Source organism: Schistocerca gregaria, chromosome 2, assembly GCF_023897955.1.
Source record: "Schistocerca gregaria isolate iqSchGreg1 chromosome 2, iqSchGreg1.2, whole genome shotgun sequence".
Lineage (NCBI taxonomy): Eukaryota > Metazoa > Arthropoda > Insecta > Orthoptera > Acrididae > Schistocerca > Schistocerca gregaria.
This window is the reverse complement of record NC_064921.1, coordinates 1,020,911,533-1,020,938,444: the sequence shown is the minus strand read 5'-3', so window position 1 is coordinate 1,020,938,444 and position 26,912 is coordinate 1,020,911,533. Positions and strand designations below refer to the sequence as shown.

At 42.4% G+C, this 26,912-nt stretch overlaps 1 protein-coding gene across 1 annotated transcript in view; it reads right to left on the bottom strand.

Annotated features, from left to right (window-relative positions):
• LOC126335517 (uncharacterized) overlaps nt 1-26,912 on the bottom strand; it is a 217,821-nt gene that overhangs the window by 116,626 nt on the left and 74,283 nt on the right. Inside the window, exon 2 of the mRNA XM_049998875.1 lies at nt 5,708-5,775. The gene's annotated coding sequence lies outside the window, so the exon portion shown is untranslated. The remainder of the gene's footprint in view (nt 1-5,707; nt 5,776-26,912) is intronic.

The following is a 26,912-nucleotide window of genomic DNA, read 5'->3' as shown; positions in this document are numbered from 1 at the left end:
CGGTACCCGCGAAGATGTCTCGACAGCAGGGACAGTGGGTGAAGCATGTAACACCTGGGGTGTACCTTGCGACGCACCAGACTCCCCACTGCCGCTACACTCCGAGGCAGCAGCCTGAAGACGGCTGACCGCGGCCATCAACACGCTCAGCTGTTCGCGAAGAGTGGCCAGCTCCTCGTGCGTCCGTACACAGCAGTCACACATCCTATCCATCCTAAGGAATCAAATTACTGAAGAGACTTAATCAACTTTTAACTAGACTGCTAATTCACTAAAGGCTGATTATTGACTAAACTGTGATTGCTAACCACTTCTTGTAGAAAACAATGAAAATAGCACTACCTGTCTCTGGACTGTATTCAAAACAAACACTACCACTACTAAAGGGACTCTCTCTGACTGTATTCAAAACAAACACGAAATCTATGGAACATTTTTAGTAATAAATGAAAAGCACCAGTTTGCTTTTGTCCTACAATATTACTTTTATTGCTAACCGGTTTTCGGCTGACAAGGCCCTCTTCAGACATTTACTGAGTATTATCACCAAGGAAGTTAAATATTAGCAGACAACATTGGAAAACAAGTAACACACCTGGACTGAAGTAGAAACATATAGTAACTAACTTCTTTGCAATGAAACAGTAAAAGCTGTACAGTACATGAATAACAATGGAGTAGACAGGAAAACCGGTTAGCAATAAAAGTAATATTGTAGAACCAAAGCAAACTGGTGCTTTTCATTTATTATAATGTTGTTCTACCAAGAACCGACGGAAGATTCTGTTAGCATTTTTAGTACTTAAAAATTAATGCTGTAGTTCCATACTTACATCATCACTAATAAATCGTTATGCCTAAGTATTATTGGCACTTGGAACAAAAGCTTTCTTATTGGCGCTTAAGACTAGTCAGTTTCCTTGTATGACATTTAGAACGTTCTTAATAAGTAATTTATATTCTAACTGATTATCGTTTGCAGCGATGGGGTGAGCAGTATAATTCTGTAGTATCAGAATACCTTCTCAACATTTTGGATACAAATAAGTCATGTACAAAAAAAAATACAATGGTTTCGGTTGTCCTGACACATATGAGACTTGGCGCTTACAACGTTTGACATTTCTGCCATTTCCATGCCACTCTCGAAGCGTCTGTGGAAAGTGGATGAGCGACGGTCAGTACACGAGTAGAGGGTGTTGGGCCTCCACGCCTTCTCATAGTGTGTTGACGTCGTAGGCTGGGGTAGGATAGGCGGCGGTCTATGGTGGATCTAACGACAGAGTACAGTGTTGGTTCAGACATTTAGAGTATCGGAGCACATCGTTCAGCGCATATTGTTCAAGACGGGGATCCACTCCAGATCAGCCCCACGTGTTTCTGTTTTGAGCCAACGTCACCGTCAATTACGACTGCAGTAGGCAGCAGATCAAACGAGATTTTTCCGTGGATCAATGGAAACGTGTCGCCTGATCAAATGAATCACATTTCTCGTTACACCAAGTCGATAATCGTATCTGGAGACGCCGAAATCCAGATGAGCAGCTGCTTGTAGCATGCACCACGGCTGGTGCGAGCAGTAGTATGCTGTGGTGGACTGTGGTCTCCATGAAAATTGTGGGTGGCCATTTGCATCCACTCGTGCTTGATGTCTTCCCTGAGGGCGGTGGCAACTTTCAGCAGGGTAACTGTCCTTCTCACAAGGGTAAAATCGTGCTACAGTAGTTAGGAGGGCATGATACTGGACCCACGTTGATATCTTGGTCATTAAATTCGGCTGATCTGAACCCGGAGGAAAACATGAAGGACTCTATCGGGCGCCAGCTTTATGTCCACTAATCACTGCCCCGTACTGTACAGACATTGCATGACCTGAGCGTAGGCGTCTGGTGTCACATACTTTCGGAACCCCACTAGGGACTTGTCCTTATACGTCAAGCAGTATCTCTTCGGTCCAAAAGTGCACCAACGTGCTATTAAGCAGGTGATCATAATATTTTGATCCATCGGTGCAAGAGATGATGAAACTGTCCACGGGGACTGTTGAAAATGAGGGTATGTCCGAACCTTGTTCAGCACAGAAAATACGAGTATTAGCGTACAGGCTGATTCAGAACAGATTTCAGTTGTTTATGATAGACAAACTATGGAAAGTAGAACACATTGCACATGGCTCTGGATGGAGGAAAGTTCAAAGTTTTATCTTCGCGCACGTACTGTACCATACACTCAACGTGAGCACCTTCCGTTGTTCGAGAAGCATCGAAACGGTAGTCCGTTTCACTCCACAGACCAACAGGTCCCTGTTTACTGCACCGACAGCTTCAATAGTTCGATTTCTCAGCTCGTGAAGAGTAACTGTCACAGGCATCATAAAGAATCTGTCTTTTACATATCCCTCCACTCAACCGCAATAAAAAAATCGCAAGGTGTGACGTGGGAGGCCAAAAACAACGAGCAAGATCTTGTTGCCACTTCTTCCAATCCAGCATTGTGGGCTGTTATTGTTAAGATAAGACCGCACCTCAAAGTGAAAATGAGTCGGGGCGTCGTCATGCATCAAGACGAAATCGTTGGAATCTTCGTGAAGTTGAGGAAACGACCAGTTTTGTAGCAAGTCCGGGCATGACATTCCTGTCAGTTTCCTCCGCAACAGGAAAGTCTCATAAACTTTGTGAACAGAAAGAGCGCAAAACACATTCAGTTTCGATGTGCTTCTTTCATGTTCGACGAGGACGCCAGGACTGAAGTGATATCAGGTGTTCCCCAGGGAAGCGTCCTGGGACCTCTACTGTTCCTGATCTATATAAATGACCTGGGTGACAATCTGAGCAGTTCTCTTAGGTTGTTCGCAGATGATGCTGTAATTTACCGTCTAGTAAGGTCATCCGAAGACCAGTATCAGCTGCAAAGCGATTTAGAAAAGATTGCTGTATGGTGTGTCAGGTGGCAGTTGACGCTAAATAACGAAAAGTGTGAGATGATCCACATGAGTTCCAAAAGAAATCCGTTGGAATTCGATTACTCGATAAATAGTACAATTCTCAAGGCTGTCAATTCAACTAAGTACCTGGGTGTTAAAATTACAAACAACTTCAGTTGGAAGGACCACATAGATAATATTGTCGGGAAGGCGAGCCACAGGTTGCGTTTCATTGGCAGGACACTTAGCAGATGCAACAAGTCCACTAAAGAGACAGCTTACACTACACTCGTTCGTCCTCTGTTAGAATATTGCTGCGCGGTGTGGGATCCTTACCAGGTGGGATTGACGGAGGACATCGAGAGGGTGCAAATAAGGGCAGCTCGTTTTGTATTATCGCGTTATAGGGGAGAGAGTGTGGCAGATATGATACACGAGTTGGGATGGAAGTCATTAGAGCATAGACGTTTTTCGTCGCGGCGAGACCTTTTTACGAAATTTCAGTCACCAACTTTCTCTTCCGAATGCGAAAATATTTTGTTGAGCCCAACCTACATAGGTAGGAATGATCATCAAAATAAAATAAGAGAAATCAGAGCTCGAACAGAAAGGTTTAGGTGTTCGTTTTTCCCGCTCGCTGTTCGGGAGTGGAATAGTAGAGAGATAGTATGATTGTGGTTCGATGAACCCTCTGCCAAGCACTTAAATGTGAATTGCAGAGTAGTCATGTAGATGTAGATGTAGACTTTGTGATCCCAAAATTCTTAAATTATGGCGATTTACTTCACCCGATGGATGAAACGTCGATCGTCCCAAAGGATGAGTCGTTAGGAAAAAGTGTCCTATTCCACATCCAGGAGATTTAAAATGCGAAATTCGTACCTTCTTTTATGGTCAGCAGACGCAACTTCTGCAGTAACTGCAACTTGTAAGGCTTCGTATACAGGTGTTGCTTCATAGGCATGTTTCGCTTTAGAACACGCCACATCATTATTTAACGAAGTTGAGGTTCCGGAACTGTTCGTCTTGTAGAAGTCCGAGGCCTCCGCGTGAACGCATCTCGGACACGCTCGACATTTTCATCACAAGTGCGTGGCAGACCAGTGATCTTTCCTTTGCGTATGCAACCAACTTCCAAGAATTTTGTGCGCCAGTCACAAATCTGCTTATGCAGAGGCAACTGAATCGACAGTGCAAAGCACGTTGTTCTTTAACAACAGACTGACTTCGCGCAAATTCCAGCAAACTGTGGTGTAGTCGCAAGTTGCTAGAACAGCCAAGAGCGCAGCTGTGTCAGAACTTTCAGTCTTCCTCTAGCCAGTGAAATCGCAATGTGTTTCTATCCTTCATAGTTTTTCTGTAACAAACAACTGAAATCTGGCCTTACTTTTTGAGTCACCCTGTATAATGCAAGTGAAGGTGTTGAAGACGGTGATTTTAGAAAAAGTGCTTTTGCATGCGAGACACGGACCGTACAAGACATTTAAATTATAGCGTGACACTATGACTGGCAGTTGAAACATGCATGTTGTACCAAAACAACCCCGGTAACGCTTAGAACGTTCTGAAGGACGGAAAACTTGTTGGCTTTGAAGATGGAACTCGTGTCCAGAACTACGTGGCCTGAGTGATGTGGAAAGCATAAGTTGAAAATGGTGATGTCAAAGTTTCCTAGGATTTGATGTGGTGCCGCTATGGTTTAGCCGCGCTGAGTAGCTGACGGTCTTAGGCGCCTTGTCACGGTCCGTGCGGTTTCTCCCCGTCGGAGGTTCGAGCCCTCCCTCAGGCATGGCTGTGTGTGTTGTCCATAGCGTAAGTTAGTTTAAGTTAGATTAATTAGTATGTAGGCTTATGGACGGATGACCTCAGCAGTTTGGTCCCATACGACCTTGCCACAAATTTCCAAATTTCTGTGGTTTAAACAGGTGACATGTTTGGAATACGATGCAGCACCAGCTCCAACTGATGCAAATATGATCCGCCACTTGGACGATAAAAATACAAATCGATGGTTTTGTCTGTTTCAGAGCTATACGGTTATCAGATAAGAAACATCGTCACTGTTTTCTGTAGGTTAATATGACTAACATGCTGTGTACTGTTTCCATGGCATAGCCCGAATTCACGAAGCGATTGTTGTGCTAAGCACGGAACAGCACTTATTAGGTCACGTACGTTGACCTTTATAGACCCATTGTACTCGCTGCTATCATGCTGGATGTCTAAATTTTGAATCTATTTTGTCCTGTACTACACTGAGAGCTGATGTTAGCGTTTTCGACGAAATGTGAAATACGCGCTCATCATCGCATATCTGAACCATTATCAAACTTCAACTTCCAACAAAAGGCAAATCACAGTTGGTGGTCAGTGGTCCTCTCTTTAAACCTGGTCAGTGTATCATCCTGCACAGCATACCAAACGTTACGGGTGACTTTTTGGTAAAATGTTATAGAAACACATGCTGAGAGATACAGAAATCCTCTATAACCCTTAACTATAGCGTTAGCGATGATTTATTTGAGCCTGTGAAGGTATTCATATATCATGGTACGAGGGTTGAAAGTGGCCGTTGTTTTTCGCAAGCGGTCTTATTTCAGAGATATTCCTGCGAGGAGTGTATTGGTGGGAGTGTCAAAAAGGTTTAATGAAAATAAATGTTGCTACAGCTGCCGATAGTTGTCTGTCAGCACGCAACTACAATGGAGTCGCAGCTGAAAACCAACTCCTTAGTTTGAAGCATAATGAGAAGTAAATAATTAGTCAGTTGTATGATGCAAATACCTTGGTATCAACGATTCAAGCGGGAGCGTTGGGATGGCGACGTCAGTCTTAAGTGGCACAGCGAACTCCTAAAACAAATTTATTACGAGTTAAACTTTTGAATCTCTTATATAATCTGTGCTTATTATTTACTTGCTACAAAAGACTTAAATAATAATAATTATAGCAACAATCACAATAACAATAGTACTTACAATAATAACAATATAGCACACTACATGTATCATATTTGAACCGATAATTGCTCCATGACCTTCGGCTGATTTCAAACATTTATCACTATTCTTATGAGAAAAGATAATACTCTGATGCTTTAAGAAATTGCTGCACTATTTATAGTCAATGGTCAATGTAGATAGCAACTTGCAAATTTTCTTATATAGTTCACACGTTACGGCTAAGTCCATTATCAGAACTGAAAAATAAAAACAATAAATTTAATTTATGGTTCAAATGGCTCTGAGCACTATGGGACTTAACTTCTGAGGTCATCAGTCCACTAGAACTTAGAACTACTTAAACCTAACTAACCTAAGGACATCACACACATCCATGCCCGAGGCAGGATTCGAACCTGCACCGTAGAGGTCGCGCGGCTCCGGACTGTAGCGCCTAGAACCGCCTGTAATTTATCAAGTCAAGATTTATAGTAGTGTAGAACTGATGATGGCGAAACGCTTTAATTGTACAGAATGATTCAATAAGTTATGCAATCGAAACTGAACACAGATTGTTAAGTACCGATATGTTCGCTGATCTCTGTAACGAGTATCAACCTATATTGTGTTGTCACACTCTTTCTGAGAAGTTTTTGATGTTACATTATCTGGAGATGTTAATTATTGGTGGTTAACTAGAAAGTATAAACGTCATTGTGGCGGAAAACTTGTGTTAACAGCGCTAAACTACCGCAAGACTAGCCAAGAAACTGCCTGGGGTTTGTATTTATAGGTACTTCAAAAAATGGTTCAAATGGCTCTGAGCACTATGGGATTTAACAGCTGAGGTCATCAGTCCCCTAGAACTTAGAACTACTTAAACCTATCCAACCTAAGGAAATGTAGTAGTAGTAGTAGTAGTTTTATTCATCCGTAGATCTCTTTTTACAAGGATATAGGACATGTCAAAGTATTTACAAGCTTAGATCAATTTACAATAAGCTAATTCGTATACACATATATTTACAGACTTCTAGTTAGTGACAATCATTAGATTTTACTCCTGGTATACAATAATTTATTTACAAATAACTCATTAAATAATGTAATGCCACACTATTCACTCATATTTCACTATCAGTCACTGCACACACTATACACACATTGTTTCATAACACTTCACTCACTACACACACACACACACACACACACACACACACACACACACACACACACACAGGTGATCCTTGGGCCATTTTCTGTACTGCAAGTTCCCATTTGCTATCCTGAAAAACTGAGTCAGCATCCCTTCATAATGAGTGAGATGTTGAGCTCAGAAAGAGGAAGAGGTGTTAGTATTGTGCTATGCATAGCTTGAGGGGAGAGTGTCTCTAGAAAGGAAAAAAGAAGAAAAATAATAAAGTGAAGGTGTTATGTGGAATATTGGATGTTTTATAATCATCATTATTATTATTATTTGTTTGTATAACATTTTTTTATCAAACCCCTACTCTGCTTTATCTAAGTAATCCTTCAATGTATAAAATGTATTGCATAACAGGTACTTTTTAGCTGCCTTCTTAAATAAGTGTATTTTTGAAATTTCTTTAATCTCTTTTGGTAATTTATTGTACAGTTTTATTCCTTGGTAGAAAATGCTGTTTTGAGTTTTATGTTTATTTTTTCTTGGTAAATGTAAGTTGAGTCTATCTCATGTTGCATGGTCATGGACAGAGCTGTTTGTGCAGTAATTGCCAATGTTACTTTTGATGTGTACAACTGACTGGTAAATGTGTTCACATGGAGCAGTTAAAATTCCCAGTGTTTTAAACAGATCTTTACAATGAGCTCGACTACTATTTCTGGTTATTATTCTCATGGCTCTTTTCTGGAGTTTGAAAATTGTGTTCATATTTTGTGGATTTGTTCCCCAAAAAAGAATGCCATAGCTAAGAATTGAGTGTACATATGAATAATATGTAACTAAAAGACACTGCATGTTACACACAGATGATAGAATTCTAAGGGCATAACATGCTGATGACATTCTGTTTGCAAGTACCTTTGTGTGTTCGCACCACTTCAGCTGAGAGTCAATATTCATTCCTAGAAATTTTGCATTTGTTACACAGTCTATAGAGGTGCCATCTACATTTAATTTAACATTGTCATTTTTCCTCTTCAAACTGAAGTTCATGGCATTAGTTTTCTTTATGTTTAATGTCAATTTGTTGCTTATTGACCAATCGTAAACTTCCTTGAGAGTTTCATTTGCTTTCTCGGTAAGGAGTTCTCTTGTTCTCTCAGTGACTATAATATTGCTGTCGTCAGCGAAGAGAATTTTCTCACCATGAGTAACACTACTGGGAAAGTCATTGATGTATATCAGGAATAGTATTGGTCCTAATATGCTACCTTGTGGAACCCCTATATTAATATGTTTTGGTTCTGGTAAGTATTTTACTAAATGTTTAGATCTATTTGAAGTATGTGTTATCTCTACTCTTTGTACCCTATCTGTTAGGTATGATCGAAACCAGTCATTAGCTACCCCTCTTATTCCTAATGCTTCTAATTTATTTAATAGAATCTTGTGGTCGACTGTATCAAAAGCCTTAGAAAGATCCAAAAATATGCCTGTGACACACTCATCTTTATCAAGAGCATTAAGTACAACTTTTGTGAATTCTACTATGGCTGACTCTGTATTTCTGCCACTTCGAAAACCAAACTGTGATTTGCTTAAAAGATTGTATTTATTCAGATAATTCATTAATCTGTCTTTCATAATTGCTTCTATTATTTTTGAGAATGCTGACAGCAGGGAAATGGGCCAGTAATTTTCTATGTCTTCTGCATTACCTTTCTTAAGCAAAGGTACAATTCTTGCCTGTTTTAGCTGCTCTGGAAATGTCCCTGATGTGAAGGATTCATTTATTATATTTGTTAATGGGCCTTGTATAATCCCTATGCATTGTTTCAGTACACACATTGGTACATCATCTAAGCCTTCTGACTTTTTATTTTTTAGCTTTTGAACAGTTTTATTGACTTCATTCTCTGTGGTTGGAAGTAACATCATTGTATCTAGTGCAACAATTTTTGCAGGTGTTATATTTGTTTTGGGGAATTTTTGCTGTAACTTCTCTGCAATACTTGAAAAATGCTCGTTTACATAGTTTGCTAAGTGTTGTGGATCATTTATTACCTTATCCCCCTCCCTTAGCAGTATGTTATTCTGCGTTTGTTTGCCTCTCCCCGTTTCCTTTTTTATAACATCCCAGACTGCTTTGCTTTTATTCTCTGCATTATATATTATTTTGTCATTAAATGACTTTTTTGCAGCAATCAGCACCTTCCTATAAATCTTTTTGTATCTATGATAGAAATTTAAGAATTCTGGATCATTGTGAATCTTTTTCATGGAACTGAGGTGTTTAAGTGTTTGGGAGGACTTCTTAATACCTGCTGTTATCCATCTGTTTTTGTGAGATGTTGATACAGTCATGCATACTTTTGGAAATGCTGTTTCAAAGTTCAATTTAAACAATGTGGAGAATTTGGAGAATTTCATATTCACATTGGTTTCCTTATACACTTCATCCCAGCTTTGTTTTTCTAGTTCTTTTGAAAAATCTTTTATTTTGATTTCTGATAGATGTCGTTTATAGGCTTGTAGTTTAGGGAATGATTCGATGCCTGATTTTACTGTTGTTATTTGACAGAGATGGTCTGATAGTCCGAGATCTTTTACAGCTACATCACATTTTTCCCTGTCTATATTTGTGGCCACATGGTCAATTACTGATGCAGTCATTGTAGTAACCCTTGTTGCACTATTGACCAATAGGGACATGCCAAAACTTTGAAGGATATTTATGAAGGTGCTGCTGGATTCATTTATGATATTAGTGTTGATGTTTATGTCCCCACACAGAATTATGTTGACCTTTGTACTTGAGACTTTATCTAGAACTTCTGTTAATTTATTGAAAAAAGTGTCCACACTACCACTGGGAGATCTATACACACACAAAATGATTAATTTCTTGGTGATATCGAGCCCTGATAATTCAATAGCTGATATTTCAATGTGTTTGTCTTCACTTACTGTACTGAGGTCATGTCTAGATTTCAACTGTGTTCCTTTTCTGATATAAATGCATGATCCTCCACCCCTTGAAGTAGTTCTGCAGTAAGAGTTTGCCCTTTCATACAATGATAATACTACATGTTGGATTTCTGTGTCTCTACACCAGTGCTCAGTAATACAAACTACTGTGCAGTTCAAAGATTGGAGCTCAACTTCTAATGCTTGTATTTTATTTTTTATTGATTGCATGTTTTGATGGAGGATTGTTAAGTCTGTGAAATGCCCCATGTTACTCTTTCCGATGGTTTGTTTTTCTTTGTGACATCTGGTATGTGTGATTTTTGAAGTGTTATAATCTGTCTTGTGAGTGATTGTTTCAGTATTTTTTGAACTGCTAGAGATACTCTTTAGGCAGGGGAACCTGTTGTCTGGATTTATCCTAAAAAAGACCTACTTTTCCTACCTATGACAACAGGTATTTGACCATGTGTGGCCCGAGATCCACCCCCTATACTTTCATGAATCAGCTGTACCAATCTTCCCTTCCCAGTCCTGTTTAGGTGTAGGCCATGCCTAGTGAAACCCCATCTGTTGATAGTCCCGACGGGCACCAGAGAAACATTCATGCCCGAGGCAGGATTCGAACCTGCGACCGTAGCGGTCGCGCGGTTCCAGACTGTAGCGCCGGCCGGCTTGTAGGTACTTTTTTGTGTTAGTTGATTATTCATTTTTACGTAATGCGCGGGTATTGTAAGGGAAAACAGCTTCGTTCTATAAGTGACGTTTGTGACGTACAGAACATCTTCAGCGGTACACTGTCGTGCCCTCTGTGTTAGAAAAAAATGGTTCAAATAGCTCTGAGCACAATGCGTCTTAACTTCTGAGGTCATCAGTCGCCTAGAACCTAATACTACTTAAACCTAACTAACCTAGGAACATCACACACATCCATGCCCGAGGCAGGATTCGCACCTGTGAGCCGGCCGGAGTGGCCGAGCGGTTCTAGGCGCTACAGTCTGGAACCGCGCGACCGGTCTATTCCCTAGATATGATGTCTGTAGATCTTTTTTCTGGAGGAAAGCTGAAAGATGCTGTGTACAAGGACATACCAACTACATCCGATGATATGCAACGACGTATTACTGAGGTCTGGTCCGACGTCTCTGCTCTGCGGTTCTAGGCGCTTCAGTCCGGAACCGCCCGACTGCTGCGGTCACGGGTTCGAATCCTACCTCGGCCATGGATGTGTGTGATGTCCTTAGGTTAGGTATGTTTAAGTAGTTCTAAGTTCTACGAGACTGATGACCTCAGATGTTAAGTCCCATAGTGCTCAGAGCCATTCGAACCTGCGACCGTAGCGGTCGCTCGGTTTCAGACTGTAGCGCCTAGAACCGCACGGCCACTCCGGCCGGCTGTGTATTAGACCAGGCTGAAAAAAAGATTAAAGGGGTAGCCTCCCCTTGAAAAGGATTTATTTTGTGGGAGAGTTTCTTTTTCTAGCCGTCAGAAGCTGATGAAAGTCGACGACACTCCTAGACTCCAGCAAGTGAGGTTTTCCTGTGTTTTGTGTTGCTCACAGTCTTCGATTTTTTTTACTGGTGAACCCCCTGTATCCTAGTGTGGACTATTCTTCATGTCTAGGCAACTGTCCGAGTATTAGCAGCAGTTCGTGATTGTACTTTTCATCGTTAGCAGAAGACATCACATACGTGTGTCATCTAATAGCCCAAACATATCATCAAATTTCCTGAGCTACAATCGTTATCCAATGACGCGCTTAGATCACTTGCTGGGTAGTGAGGCGTAAGGTTAGTGAAGAGTTTGGCACTTTGTTGGTGTACGAGAAATGGCGTTGATGGGTTGTGAGACAGAAGGTCTCACACAGGGCGGGAGGTTTCATCATCAGGTGGCGACCGATGTCTGCGCAGAAGCACCGTAACGACAGCAAAGGCGTGGGTGCGCATGTAGGTAAGCGTGTGATGGCATTTACGACTGTCAGCCTATTCTAAACACTACACAAGTAATCTGTTATGTTTCTACACAGCGTGCATTCGGTGGCACGCAATGAAACGTTCCTTTCGTCCTTTCCTCGGAGCTTCCGGAGCGTTGCACCAAGTCCCATTTGCGGCGGTGCTCACAAATCACGCAACGGGCGCCGTGCACAACTTACTGCTCCACAGATGTAACAGTAAACGTTTATTGACGCACTGAGATTAATTATCTGTGTTACACTATACTCCGATTAAACTTACTTTATGATCGAGGTTTCAGCGATTTTTTTTTTTCGAGCTCGATTTGCTCTCTGTGCTGCTTGCTTTGCTTGTTACACGGATCGCTTTGCAAAGCGTGGCTGGCCGTACGCCGACAACACTGCCCCCTGGCACTGCAGTCTGTAAATCACATACTAATTTTAATCGGAGTGTACCAATTATTCTAAATACAGGTCGCCAATCTCGCTTTGACGCGCGAGTCACAGTTCAACTTCTTACAACTCTGAAGTCCATAATACAAAAGCCCTGTAGTTATCCATCCAACTACTTACTATAATCACAGAATGATTCTAGATCCGACGATGGGACACGACTATCTTCACCGTTAACAGTTCAGTGCACCGCCTCCAACTGCCAACCAGCTACTCCCACCGAGAGTCACAACAGCGAAACAGGAATATCGTTCAGAGTTAATAGTGGGGGAAAAGAACACTATCCTCAAATTTGCACGGAAACAAACGAAATTCATTAGCAACAATTAACCTTAGACAACTTCATTTCAACATCACCTCCAGCTAGTTAATGCCTACGCGGTCTGATCTGAAGCCTCTTTTTAGCGAAAAAGAATAGTTTGCGCCCTCTGATCGGCAACAATCGCCAAGAAAATCGGGAAAGTGCCTGAACAGAATCGACGTCCGGGCACGGGAACGCACTTTGGAATCCTTTATAGGCTCTCTGTGCTGGAAATGCAACCTCATACATCGCGAAGGATCACTAACTCCAGACTTACATCCCGACACCAGTTTAGAAGACCATTTCCGCTCCAGAGCGCCCACGACTTGCCATTTCATCCCCATGAGCGCTGCCGGCCGACCCTTCGATTTCATGAACTCCAAGTCATTCCACCAAATTATTTAGCATTGAGGACTTCCGACAGTCCGATCCAGGAGTAGAATGTAAGTATTTCCTTCGGCCATTTCATGCTCCCACTAATAGAGGAACCGATGGCCCTAGCAGTCTGGTCCCTTCAATCCCACAAACCAACCAACCAACTAATAGAGCATGTGTAAACTGTTGCTTTTAGACAACACTTTCGGGATCTTTTTTGCCATGGGCGTTGGAAACACCGGCCATCATGAAGAGATTACTCGCCCTGTAAGCCAGCAGTATAGTCTCCGGTTACAACCTATTTAGAAGGATTAGCCAAAGTCCAGACCGTCAGTTCCAAGCTGAAAGAAGCCCCCTTCCCTGAGAAAACGAGTTTCAAATGCTTCAAATGGCTCTAAGCATTATGGGACTTAACATCTGAGGCCATCAGTCCCCTAGACGTAGAACTACTTAAACCTAACTAACTAACGACATCACATGCATCCTTGCCCGAGGCAGGATTCGAACCTGCGACCGCAGCAGCAGCGCGGTTCCGCACTGAGGCGGCCGGCAGAAAACGAGTTTGTCGTAGATAATAGGCTCAGGATGACCACATAAGCACCACCAGGAAATCAGATCTAACAATAATCTGCAACACATGTCGAGAAAGTAATCCTCCATACACAGAAAAAGTACACATTAACATTGTAGGCCCACATATTTGTGTCTGCGACATACACTGATGAGACAAAACGTTATCATCAACTGCTAAGTAGCCTGTTTCTTCGTCTTTGGAATAAAATACATTACTGATTTTGCGTATCAGGTATCCAACAGTTGGATGGTAGGTTTGTGGAAGTATGCCGCACTAGATACACTCCTGGAAATTGAAATAAGAACACCGTGAATTCATTGTCCCAGGAAGGGGAAACTTTATTGACACATTCCTGGGGTCAGATACATCACATGATCACACTGACAGAACCACAGGCACATAGACACAGGCAACAGAGGATGCACAATGTCGGCACTAGTACAGTGTATATCCACCTTTCGGAGCAATGCAGGCTGCTATTCCCCCATGGAGACGATCGTAGAGATGCTGGATGTAGTGCTGTGGAACGGCTTGCCATGCCATTTCCACCTGGCGCCTCAGTTGGACCAGCGTTCGTGCTGGACGTGCAGACCGCGTGAGACAAAGCTTCATCCACTCCCAAACATGCTCAATGGGGGACAGATCCGGAGATCATGCTGGCCAGGATAGTTGACTTACACCTTCTAGAGCACGTTGGGTGGCACGGGATACATGCGGACATGCATTGTCCTGTTGGAACAGCAAGTTCCCTTGCCGATCTAGGAATGGTAGAACGATGGGTTCGATGACGGTTTGGATGTACCGTGCACTATTCAGTGTACCCTCGACGATCACCAGAGGTGTACGGCCAGTGTAGGAGATCGCTCCCCACACCATGATGCTGGGTGTTGGCCCTGTGTGCCTCGGTCGTATGCAGTTCTGATTGTGGCGCTCACCTGCACGGCGCCAAACACGCATACGACCATCATTGGCACCAAGGCAGAAGCGACTCTCATCGCTGAAGACGACACGTCTCCATTCGTCCCTCCATTCACGCCTGTCGCGACACCACTGCAGGCGGGCTGCACGATGTTGGGGCGTGAGCGGAAGACGGCCTAACGGTGTGCGGGACCGTAGCCCAGCTTCATGGAGACGGTTGCGAATGGTCCTCGCCGATACCCCAGGAGCAACAGTGTCCCTAATTTGCTGGGAAGTGGCGGTGCGGTCCCCTACGGCACTGCGTAGGATCCTACGGTCTTGGCGTGCATCCGTGCGTCGCTGCGGTCCGGTCCCAGGTCGACGGGCACGTGCACCTTCCGCCGACCACTGGCGACAACATCGTATACGCCCTCGCTCGAAGTCCGTCAACTGCACATACGGTTCACGTCCACGCTGTCGCGGCATGCTACCAGTGTTAAAGACTGCGATGGAGCTCCGTATGCCACGGCAAACTGGCTGACAGTGACGGCGGCGGTGCGCAAATGCTGCGCAGCTAGCGCCATTCGACGGCCAACACCGCAGTTCCTGGTGTGTCCGCTGTGCCGTGCGTGTGATCATTGCTTGTACAGCCCTCTCGCAGTGTACGGAGCAAGTATGGTGGGTCTGACACACCGGTGCCAATGTGTTCTTTTTTCCATTTCCAGGAGTGTATCTATGCACTGGTCATGTAATTCGCGTAAATAACGGGCCACTGATTCGCGTACATGATGATGGCACCCGATAGCGAGCCATACGGGTTCCATAGGATTTACATCAGGCGAATTTGGTTGCCCAGTCTTCAAGGTAAGTTCAGTATAACGCTCCTCAAAGCACTGTAGCACGGTTCTGTCTGAGAGACAAGGACAGTTGTACTGCTGAAAGATGTCACCACTGTGGGAGAGACATCAAGCGTGGAGGGATGCACGTGGTTTGCAGCTGCCAACTTGACTTCAGTTACTGCCACAGGTCCCGTGCCAGGGCAGGAGAATACCTCTCGTATCATAATACTGCCCCCCGCTTCCGTGGCGCGCTGCACGTTTCGAGCCGCCGTTCATCGCGATAACAGTGTTTGTGGAGACGACTATCGACCTAGTGTAGCAAAAATGAGATTCACCCGGAGAGCCGACACGTTTTGGTTGATCGACGACCGAGTCCCGATGGTCCTGTGCCCAGTGCAGTCGTAATGGAAGATGTCGTTGGTGAACAAGTGAACACGTAGGGGTGGTCTGCTGCGATATTCAACAATGTACTACGAACAGTGTGCTCCGAAACACTTGCGCATGCACCAGTATTGTGCTCTTTCGGCAGAGATGCCACAAATCACTATTTATCCTAGTTTACAGAACAGACAAGTCTCCCAACCTCACGTTCTTTGAAGAGTCGTGGACGTCCAACCATTCATCGCCTAGTGGTAGTTTCACTGTCGTTCTACTTCTTTACGTAGATGTTCACGGCAGTTGCGCGAGAACATTCGACCAGTTTCGCCGTTTTTGAGATACTCTTTCACGGGTCTTTATTATTATTATTATTATTATTAATCGATAATAATCAGCCCTTTGTCGAAGTCTCTTATCTCAATGGATTTCCCCATTTGCGGCCCATATCTTCGCTAGGGCGATCCCCCTTCTCCCCCTTCCGTGTCTTCTCCGCTTGCATACTTTTGTTACCGACGACACCTGGCGGCATCCAACGCTGCAGTGGGCGGAGGTCATAATGTTTTGGCTTATGAGTGTATTGCTACACCAAAAAAAAAGAAAATAAATAAATATTGTCCCAGTGCCCCAGTTCAGAAAAAATATCTCAGTTGTAAGGTAAACACCGAAAGCGGTAATCTTTTCTGACACAGCCGGCCGCTGTGGCCAAGCGGTTCTAGGTGCTTCAGTTTGGAACCGCGCGACTGATACGGTCGCAGGTTCGAATCCTGCTTCGGTCATGGATGTGTGTGATGGCCTTAGGTTAGTTAGGTTTAAGTAGTTCTAAGTTCTAGGGGACTGATGACCTCAGATGTTATATCCCATAGTGCTCAGAGCCATTTCAACCATCTTCTGACACACCCTACTGGGAAACCATCCGCCCCATTCTCAGTTCGCTGGGTTTTGGGGGGAAAGAACGAACAAAAATGCGCCAAACTCCGGAATGAAATTTGGAAATGAATGGACACTATATCTCGTCGACGGCAATAAGCCATTTGCTTCTAAATTCTTTAAACAGAAGAAGATATTCGGTCTTCAAGAATGTAATTTCACGCTTCGTGAATAGGTATCTGTAGGGGGCATAATGCAACTGTAGTGATGGGTACGAGGGCGAAAGGAAACGAAGGCACTAAAATCTACCATTAACATGAGGTGATGGACACTTCATCTATGTGTCAACAACGTATCCTATAGCATTGTCAGTTGGTAACCAAGGTGACAACTTTCATAATAAAGTATCTATATAACATGCAAATGATTTCTTATTTAAAGTAATACACACTTCGTCTCCATTGTAAACTTCCAAAGTGAGTGAAGAATTTAAATGCAGTCTGTATGCTGTTATACGTTTCTACTTTTCTCATCACACATGCATTTTTAGATCACATTTCGCTTCTTCTTTCAGTTGGTCCTTTCTGCTGTTTTGATCTTGGGAGCCGCGTACTGAAGGAACTAAGAACAATTACGTACTTCTAAATTAATTATTTTTTATGAATTCTAAAGACCGTTTCGAGGAACTTTTTTCAAAAGTTTAAGAAGGAACTCTTCACAAGTACTTTTAAAACGGCAAAACTTTTTATCTCTCGCGAAAACTAACGAAGAATACGTAGTGAAGATGACTGAAAATGGAGTGAGGATGAGTTCAATTGGTTCAGATGAACCGGGAGCGACTAGTGGTCGAATGTTCTACGTCCGTTTAATGTCAAGGCCGTTAATAGAGGAATATTTTCTCTCGTAATTGTTACGACGTGAGCAGAAGACACCTCTTAAGTGGAACTAATCGACTTAACTATGTGAAATGGACCGGAATGAGACCCTAACTGCTGTTGTATAGTTATAGAAACTATGCTACCATTGTAGGTCTCGCAAATATCCTTTCATTAGCGGTACAGGCCCATACGTTTAGTTGCCTTAACTGAAAGCCAAGAGAAGCGTTTACTTCTTGGACAGTGTAACACAGTAATTACTTTTGTTGCAGTATAACCATCATAACGATATGTAGCAGGCGAAGTTACTTCTATTAAGTATCATCTTTTTGTTTTTTAAGCAATAAGCTAAGTCACGATGTGTAGCATTACGTAAGACGTGTTTTCTAAGATATTCGTAGTATACAACGAAGCATTGACACCGCTTTGTTCCCTGTACTGTTAGTCCTTCCCACAATCAGTATGTATAGTTTTCGCTCTAAATATTTCGTAGCAGTATATATACCTTCCTTCATCCTCTCGGTACAGAAGTCACAACACACATGATTGTGAAAATATTTAGCACGAAGTTTCACTTGTCCTGTCTAAAGCATCACAGTTGCACCAGGAATTTCAAGAATACAGTTCAAAAACAAAGTAACTAATGTTATACAGGGTGAGCACAAAGTCTTGCCCTGATTATATCAGTTTATTAGAGAATAACCGCTTGACATAACAATTTATATTTGATGCCGTTATATAGGTTAGTGTTTTTTAAGGCCACTTACGTTAGTAACCTCACGTGTGCTCCCTTGGTAGCTCGGAGAATGTCGAGGCGGTATACCAGTTCCCGCCAGGTGTTTCGTAACATGTGTTCTGTCACAGAACCCACAGCAGCTTGTATCCTAGCCTTCAGTTCGTCGACGTCAGCAACTGATGTGACGAAGACTCTGTCCTTGATGTAGCCCCAGAAAAAACAGTGAAGGGGCGTAATGTCTGGAGAACGGAGTGGCCAGGGTGTTGGATCGTTCCTTCCACTCCACCGATTCGGCAACGTTTCATCCAGCAAGTCACGCACTATCAAAGTCCAGTGGGGAGTAGCACCATCTTGCTGGAAAATTATCCATGGTTGATATTCTTCTAACTGTGGGGCAATGAACTGTTGCAAAACGTCTAAGTAAACGTTAGCGGTGATGGATTTTTTCCGCGAAGAAAAACGGTCCAAAATCCTTGTAATGCATGCGGCCGCACCAAACATTCGATTTTTCGCTGTCTCGCTGTAATTGTACAGTAGCACGTGGAGACTCTGAACCCCACGTACGGACATTATGCCTGTTTACCATTCCACTGACATGAAACGTGGAGTCATCGGTAAAGCATATGCGATTTAAGCAATCGTTTGCGCCATCAATCCTGTTGAGAATCTCAGTTGCAAATTCAGCAGATGTCAGCAAATCATTCGCTTGCAAGGCCTGCACGATTTGCACTTTGTCAGTATGCAACTTAGGCCTTTCATGAAGAATCTTCACCACTCTTGCTTGCGGCATTTGAAGTAGACGTGTTGCGTGACGAGTTGATTTAGACTGCCTCCGGTGAAACGACTGCCGAACACGACCAACAGTTGCATCACTCACACGAGGCCTGCCACTTCGGGGACGATCTTCAACGCTGCCTGTTTCGTTAAACTTTGCATACCATCGCTTTATTGATTTAACGTCAGGAGCGCTGCCTCCATAAGAAACCCGAAATTTACGCTGAACACTGATGGGCGATTTCGTTTCGTGAAACCAAAGCACACATTGCACTTGGTCCTGCCTCGACGCCATTCCGCCAGCAACTAATGTGACCTAACAGACCGCGTCGGTGTTGTGGACCACTAGCGCCATCTATTGGCCACAACAACTAGTAACGCTAACCTATGTAACAGCATCAAATGTAACTTATTATGTCAAACGGTTATTCTGTTTTAAATTTTTATAATCAGGGCAAGACTTTGTGCTCACCCTGTACTTTTATTCGCACCTTTGAAGTAAATAGCCAGCCCTTACTGAATTTGGACCAAAACAGGAAATGTCAGACACACGGTTCTTCTAAAGGCTGGAGGGACGCACGAGACTGTACAATATGAATCATAGATTCGGAAGATACCAGTTACACATTAAAAAAACGACAGTGAAAATAAACTGACTCAAATGGAAGACGTTACGCTATGAATACCTTAACCGAACGTTATTAACCCGATACTCCATTATTACCTATGGATCACGCTGACAAAAATTTCATCCTTGTGAAAGCCTATTTTCGCTACAGATGAAAGGCACTTTTGTAGGTGAAGAATAATTTGTACACATGACAGCTATTGGATGTGTCTGACAGTGCTTGGACTTCCCTGGCGTAGCTCGTAACACAGACTGCTAGAAGATTGGAGGATTGTTCGACTGAATCTGACGGATAGACGGATGACAACAGCAGAAATGCAGAAGAGGGTGCAGGCGACGCGCCACACGGTACTGGAAGATGGGCTGAGGTCTCGAGTTGTAGGACTGCCACACGTCCCGTGGAAAACAGGACAGTACCCTTTCATGGTCCCCGTGTCTGATGTCCCCGTAGTTTCTGTCGGGACCCAAAAATGTCCCGTATATTAAAATTTCGTATATACGTTTCATGCCATAAATTAATGACGCTGATTTGAATTTAAGTAGTGTATAACTGTTTGAAAATGTTGGGATCTGTTATTTTGAAAATACGTTACCTTATTTTCTTGGTTATCGCTTTATTTATTTTTGTTAGATTTCTGTTAAAGCACCTGCAAGCTTCCACGAAATACAACAATGGCCAACAATTGCCTTCCCTCGTTCCGCCCCTTCGAAGCCTCCTGTATCAGGATTGCACTAAAGTATGTTAATATTCACTTTCAAACAGCAAGAATGCATGACTTAGCTGAGAAGGTTTAAATTTAACCACGTGCTTTGTTTCTTTATTTGAATATCGACAGTTCTTATTTATTTTCTGTGCACTCTTGTGCCGACCTCAGCTCAGTGATAACTGTTGAGTGTTGAATGTTTTAAGAAGTGTGTGTGCTCTTGTTAAGTTTTGGGAATAATCATTTCAGCCGCGCGGGATTAGCCGAGCGGTCTCAGGCGCTGCAGTCATGGACTGTGCGGCTGGTCCTGGCGGAGGTTCGAGTACTCCCTCGGGCATGGGTGGTGTGTGTGTTTGTTCTTTGGATAATTTAGGTAAAGTAGTGTGTAAACTTAGGGACTGATGACCTTAGCAGTTAAGTCCCATAAGATTTCACACATAATCATTTCAGTATTGTACTCACACTCAGTATTCAGAGAATCTTTCTCTTCCTTACTGCGATTCAAATTATGCCTAAACGCAAGTGCACGTTTTCATATAAACTCAAAGAAAAGTATGCTTTTCTGGAAAGTACCAAATAAATTGTGAGGTTTATTGCACAACTTGCCACAACACATTTTTCATTGCACTTGGTGGAAGTTCAGACATTTTACAGCACGCGAAAACTAAGAAACATAAACTGCGTTCAACAGCTGCTGCAACATCATCGAAAATGAGCATCTTCTTTCCCACCACAAAATTAGGTACCTTAACAGAATATTGTAATATTTAAATCTTATACTTTTGTTTTTCACTACTGCATCTTTTCATTTTGTTAGTAAATTTTACAAATTCTCTCTGTCTCAGGCAATGAAGAATTAAAATTGACTGCGGCAGAAGGAACATTTGTCTACCACACTGTGTGTCGCAATCACAGCTATGGTTCTGTAGACTCCACATCGAAAATGATAAGGAAAGTCTATGATATAAAGTTTAGCTGTGCAAGCAGAAAAACAGAATGTATTTTTAATAATGTGCAAAGAGCTTCGTACCGAAGGCCTTAATTAAGTGAATTTTATAATCATTTCGATCGATACCAGCAGTCACAAATCTACTAAATTACTTCCTCTCATTGTCAGATATTTCAAACCTGAAAGTGGGGTACGTGTAAAGTTGTTAGATTTCTGTTCTGTCGAAAACGAAACATCAGCTGTCTTATCACATCCTGTACAGCATGTTCTACAGACCCACAATTTGGAGTCAAAATTTGTGTGTCTCTCAGTTGATAATACGAATAGTATATTTGGTGAGGTTAAGAGAGGAGGTAAAGCAAACTTGTTCAGCAAATTAAAATGGCGTCTGTAAAAGTCTCTTGTAGGGATTGGTTGCATGCACATATAATTCACAAAAGCGTAGAAACGACAGTAGGCAAGTTACCAATCGTTGTTGAAAACACTGTGTGTAAATTTTGTATTTCCATATATACAGTGTTAGGGTGGAACGACTAAAGGAATTCTGTGAATTTGTGATTGGTGAATATCAGTAAGGACTGGGTTACAGCACAAGATGGTTACCATTATTGGGTGCACTTGAAAGGATTGTGAATTTGTATCCTGCTCTAAAATCATTTATTCTTTTCAGAATCAGGAGGATTTAGAATTATGGTTATGTTTTGTTCACAGTCAGCTAAATATCTTTCAAACACCCATACTAGAAATTGAAAAGCAAAGTATTTGAATTGCAGAAGCATTAGGTAGTTGTGAGCTACTAAAAGCAAAGGTAAAAAATAGGGGAGTTAATAATTTCTTGAGTCTCCAAGTTAAATCAATGTTGCTGAAATTGTGTGGGTGTGACCGACCAGCTCAAGATACATTTCATTCATTTTTAAATACGTTCTGCAGAGTAGCGCATGAGCATAGATTTCCGTTGAGCTACTTTGAAATCAAGACCAAAAAGATCAGATGTGGAGGCCAGTATTTCAACAAGACAAGACATAGGTAATGCAACCCTTGACTGGCCACTCCTGTTTAATGAATTTTGTGTGCCTAAAATAATTGCAGTAGAAAAATTCTGTGAATGGAATGTTAACAATGCAGCACTACAGGACAGGTGGGTGAAATTTTCAAATTATTCAACGAGAAAAACATTGCAATAAAAGTCCTCCCTAAGGTTATAGAATTCATCCTTTGCCTTCCAGGCTCAAATGCAGCCATAGAGCGTTTTTTTTTAATTAATAAGTACTGGTCATGTGAAAAGACCAATATTTTGGAACCTACCACTGCAAATTCTTTAATGCCACAATGTAATTTCACTTTCCAATGCACGGAAATGTATGACAGACTGTTGAATGTGAGAAATGTTAAATTGTTTTAAATGTAATGGTGTTCTTATTTTTAACTACTTTGTACTAGTTTTAAGTAAATAATAATGGCTTTTTATTATCTTTGAAAAGCAATTTCCTTACATAAATATCGGTGGTAAAAACCATTATGAACATCATATTCCACTCATGAAAATCCATTGTTAACCCGTTTCGGTTCCAGTTAAACAGGATCGAAAAGTAATTTTAGTGGCTGTCAAGACTGTCTTTGTCCTCGAGGATGATAGATTATCTTTGTAGGTGCCCGTGTATTTTAAAAAAAATTATATATGCTAGACTTATCGAGTTTCCATGCGTCGTTTACTGCTAACCGCATACCACAGGGTACAGAGAAGTGCATGGTGAGTTCAGACCGCCTTGCGAAAGGTCACAGAAAGCCTCGATTATCGAGACCCAGACATCTCAAACTACTGGAATCATGGTTTGGTAGGCAACGGAACCGATCTGGTAACTGTTGAAGGAGCTCTGCTCTCCAGTATGTAGTAAAAACTATAAACCCTGTTGTCGCACGTTTTATGACAAAATTAATGCAAGACCGCACGCTGGCGTATACACGACAGTTTCCTTGAGAAAGGTGTAGATCCTTGAATGATCTGTCCGGAGATCTGAATTGTCACCCATAAATATGTCTGGTATGTGATGGGGAGACATAATCTCATATTAGCCTCCATCCATCAGTCTTCATTAACTGATACAGTATGTTTTTCAGGCACGGCAAGACGTTTCTAGAAATGACATTCAGAAGCTATTTGCTTCAGTGAGGCAAGCGATAGAAAAATTTATTCTTGCCCCTGCGAGTCACATCATATATCGATGTTGATGATGGACGTCAGTTCCGAACACAAAGAAAGTTCAATTTAATATCCGTTATGTGATGAATATTTCCATAAAATCTGATAAATTTCGGTCTAATGCTCCATGTTCTGCTACTTTCATTTCCGTAAGTGTATGTTGCAAAATAGCGAAGGGGAAGAAAAACACTCTTGTGAGAGCCATTTCGATATCATCCATTTTCGATACCTTTCAGAAAAAAGCAGTTTCTAACATTCACCTAGTTCCTAAAGTGCAGGAACACCTTGGCGGTAACAGTTTTGTACATGATTAAAATCTTCAGTATGTGTACAGTAAATATTCAGTGCCTAAGGCGGCCGTGGAGAAAAGCAGCTGGAAGAATGTGGCTAGTGGAACCTTTTCTGTTTTTGTTTTACTTACGCGTCGTTTACTAAAGATCTATACCGAACATAAGATGACGTCCTAAACTTTCTGTTTGCTTTTACAAGTACGTTAGGCTGCGTTAGAAACTTTATCTCTTAATGACGAAACACAGGCAGACGTTGGTTTACTGGCAAGGGTGCTCAGCCTTTTTAGGCTTGACATTTGCTGCATGCAATTTGGCCCATTTAGAGATCTGATGACTTAAAAATGTATAAACGTTTAAACACAAAAGAACAATTAGTCAGAGCCAATCTTACACAGTCTGAAAGATGAGGATTAGTTAGATTATTTCCATATTTATATTTCACTATGTTCGTCATTGAAAACGCTGCCTCTCATGGATAAACTGAACCAAACAACGAAACAACACACGATGCCACTTTTACAATGTTACGGTAAGTTTTTGAACTGACTAATTTCCAAAATTTTAACCTCACTGCATTGTGGCTTTAATGAGAAGTCATTTCGAACTCAAATTATTTCCTCTTCAAGTTCAGGTTCGCAACAAGAGAGGACAGTACTCATTTTATTTCAAACATCTTCCACATCAGCTTTTTAGAAAAGTCGAGCTATGAAAACCAAAACAGGTCCAGTTCCCTTGAAATCTGAAAATCGGTTTTCAGACTCTGAGTTCAGTGCTGTCTGGTTTGTCACATCCTTTTTTGCAGCTTCTCGATCCAATGATGTTTGCTGATACGACAATTCTGACAGAATTTGAGGAAAGTGTTTCACATTTAATTTCTGTAACCGCGCTATCCAAAGATCAAGTTTTTGCATGAAAGACTTTACAGGAGGCATAAAATCTATGACAGATTGGGTTCTTCCTTTGAGTTCTTTGTTTAGCTCGATTAGTTTAAGTGTTGTATCTAGTTACAAATGCCAAATGCAGCAACCAGCTCAAATCATACAGCTGTGAGTAATCTTACTCTCTCGTCAATATGAACAGCACTCCTAGTTTCGACAAAACCAAGTGTTTAAGTGATCGTTACCTCAGTAATGCACATTGTTGATTTGTGGAAGCTCAAAAAACAGAGGTTCGGGTTGCCGCTCATGACACACTCCAAAGTCACAATTCGGGAGTAGTAACATCATCAGGCAGGAGGAAACACTGTTGCATGGTATGAGCGTTAAAGACGATGAAATTCAGATGGAAACGAAAGAGGCGGAGACAGTGGTGTCAGATTTACTGTACCGCCTACAGTTGACAAAGGTTTTGAGAGATCGACCCATGAGGCTGTGGCGATTGATTGTTCGATAGCGTTCGACGGTTTGAGCACTCCTTGTTTGGTCAGTCCTTGTCGGTGCCAGTTGCAATGTCCTCGGTCAACATCAAGTTATTACACAACAGCAAATTTGCAAGCATTTACATATCTCGTTTTCATTGCGACCTGTGTGTGTTCTTTCAGTTTGATGTGTTTACGGTCGGCTTGGTGAGAACAAGTGGGCACACAGAACTCTAGAATCGTATCCAGGCTTAGCACTAATAAGTAGCTGCCAACGGCGATATCCTCGACATCTTTCATATCCGGTGAATAATTCTCTCTCGCTGCCTTCTATTCCCTCGGTCAATTACACAAGAGCGACTCGTGATGGGTGCGCGTTACGTGTCAGTGCGTAAATCAGCTGCCAATCCCTCTGCAACTTGGGCGGTGACATCAATTTTCAGTTGTTCGCGTCGAGTGTAGCATTCTACATTCCGTCCGTGCGGAAGAATTTGCAACCACGGGAACGGCGAGCGACTTAATTTGACGCTAGCGAGGACTTACGGTTTCCTCTGCAAACACCAATCACTCGTATTAAATGAATCGTCGCGCTTTGGCCTCTTGTTACACTTAGTTTTATTGTTAACTCTGTTTTCGATACACATGCGAAGACTGCATACGGATTTGTTACTTTTTCTACTAGCGTTCTGCCACAACAGACACAAAAAAACCGCTCCCAGAATAAACAGAAAAAAACAGCATTTAGGTACAGCAACATTTGGACAAAGCAAAATATTACACATTTCATAAACAAGAATGCGAGGAAAAAAAGAGGACCATAATGACAATTGTATCAGTAATGAGAAAGACAGCTCTATTGCATGAAAAAGCTAAACATGTACATTAAAAAAATGTTATCTAGGATACCCTACGGAATGGGGTGAACCGCCAGTCGGAAATGGAGTTCTTCCTCCGCGCACACTGGCCCACTTCGTTGGGGGTGCGGCGAACTGCATCGGATGTGCATGAGGGGATTGCAGGTGAGTGTGGATGTCTCTAGTGTAGCGTTATGTTTGTGTTATATGATGATGATGATCATGAGGGAAAAGAGAGGGTGAAACCCGGTTCTGGCATATAGCTTACTCGCGAATAGCATCAAGCCGACCGCAAACTGTAACGTCTTCACCCGACTGACGGATTACCGTCAACATTGAGAGACGCTGCGATGGGGTCTGGAATTTAATAACGGCACTGGTACAGAGGCTGGTGGTCAGCAACCTTAACACCACCACCTCTTCTCCAATTTGCCGGCCAAATGTTGGCTCTGAAAATTTCGTCCACTAGCAGTGTCCGAACCGACTTGCCTCTGAGTTGGAAGGACCACATAGATAATATTGTCGGGAAGGCGAGCCAAAGGTTGCGTTTCATTGGCAGGACACTTAGCAGATGCAACAAGTCCACTAAAGAGACAGCTTACACTACACTCGTTCGTACTCTGTTAGAATATTGCTGCGCGGTGTGGGATCCTTACCAGGTGGGATTGACGGAGGACATCGAGAGGGTGCAAAGAAGGGCAGCTCGTTTTGTATTATCGCGTTATAGGGGAGAGAGTGTGGCAGATATGATACACGAGTTGGGATGGAAGTCATTACAGCATAGACGTTTTTCGTCGCGGCGAGACCTTTTTACGAAATTTCAGTCACCAACTTTCTCTTCCGAATGCGAAAATATTTTGTTGAGCCCAACCTACATAGGTAGGAATGATCATCAAAATAAAATAAGAGAAATCAGAGCTCGAACAGAAAGGTT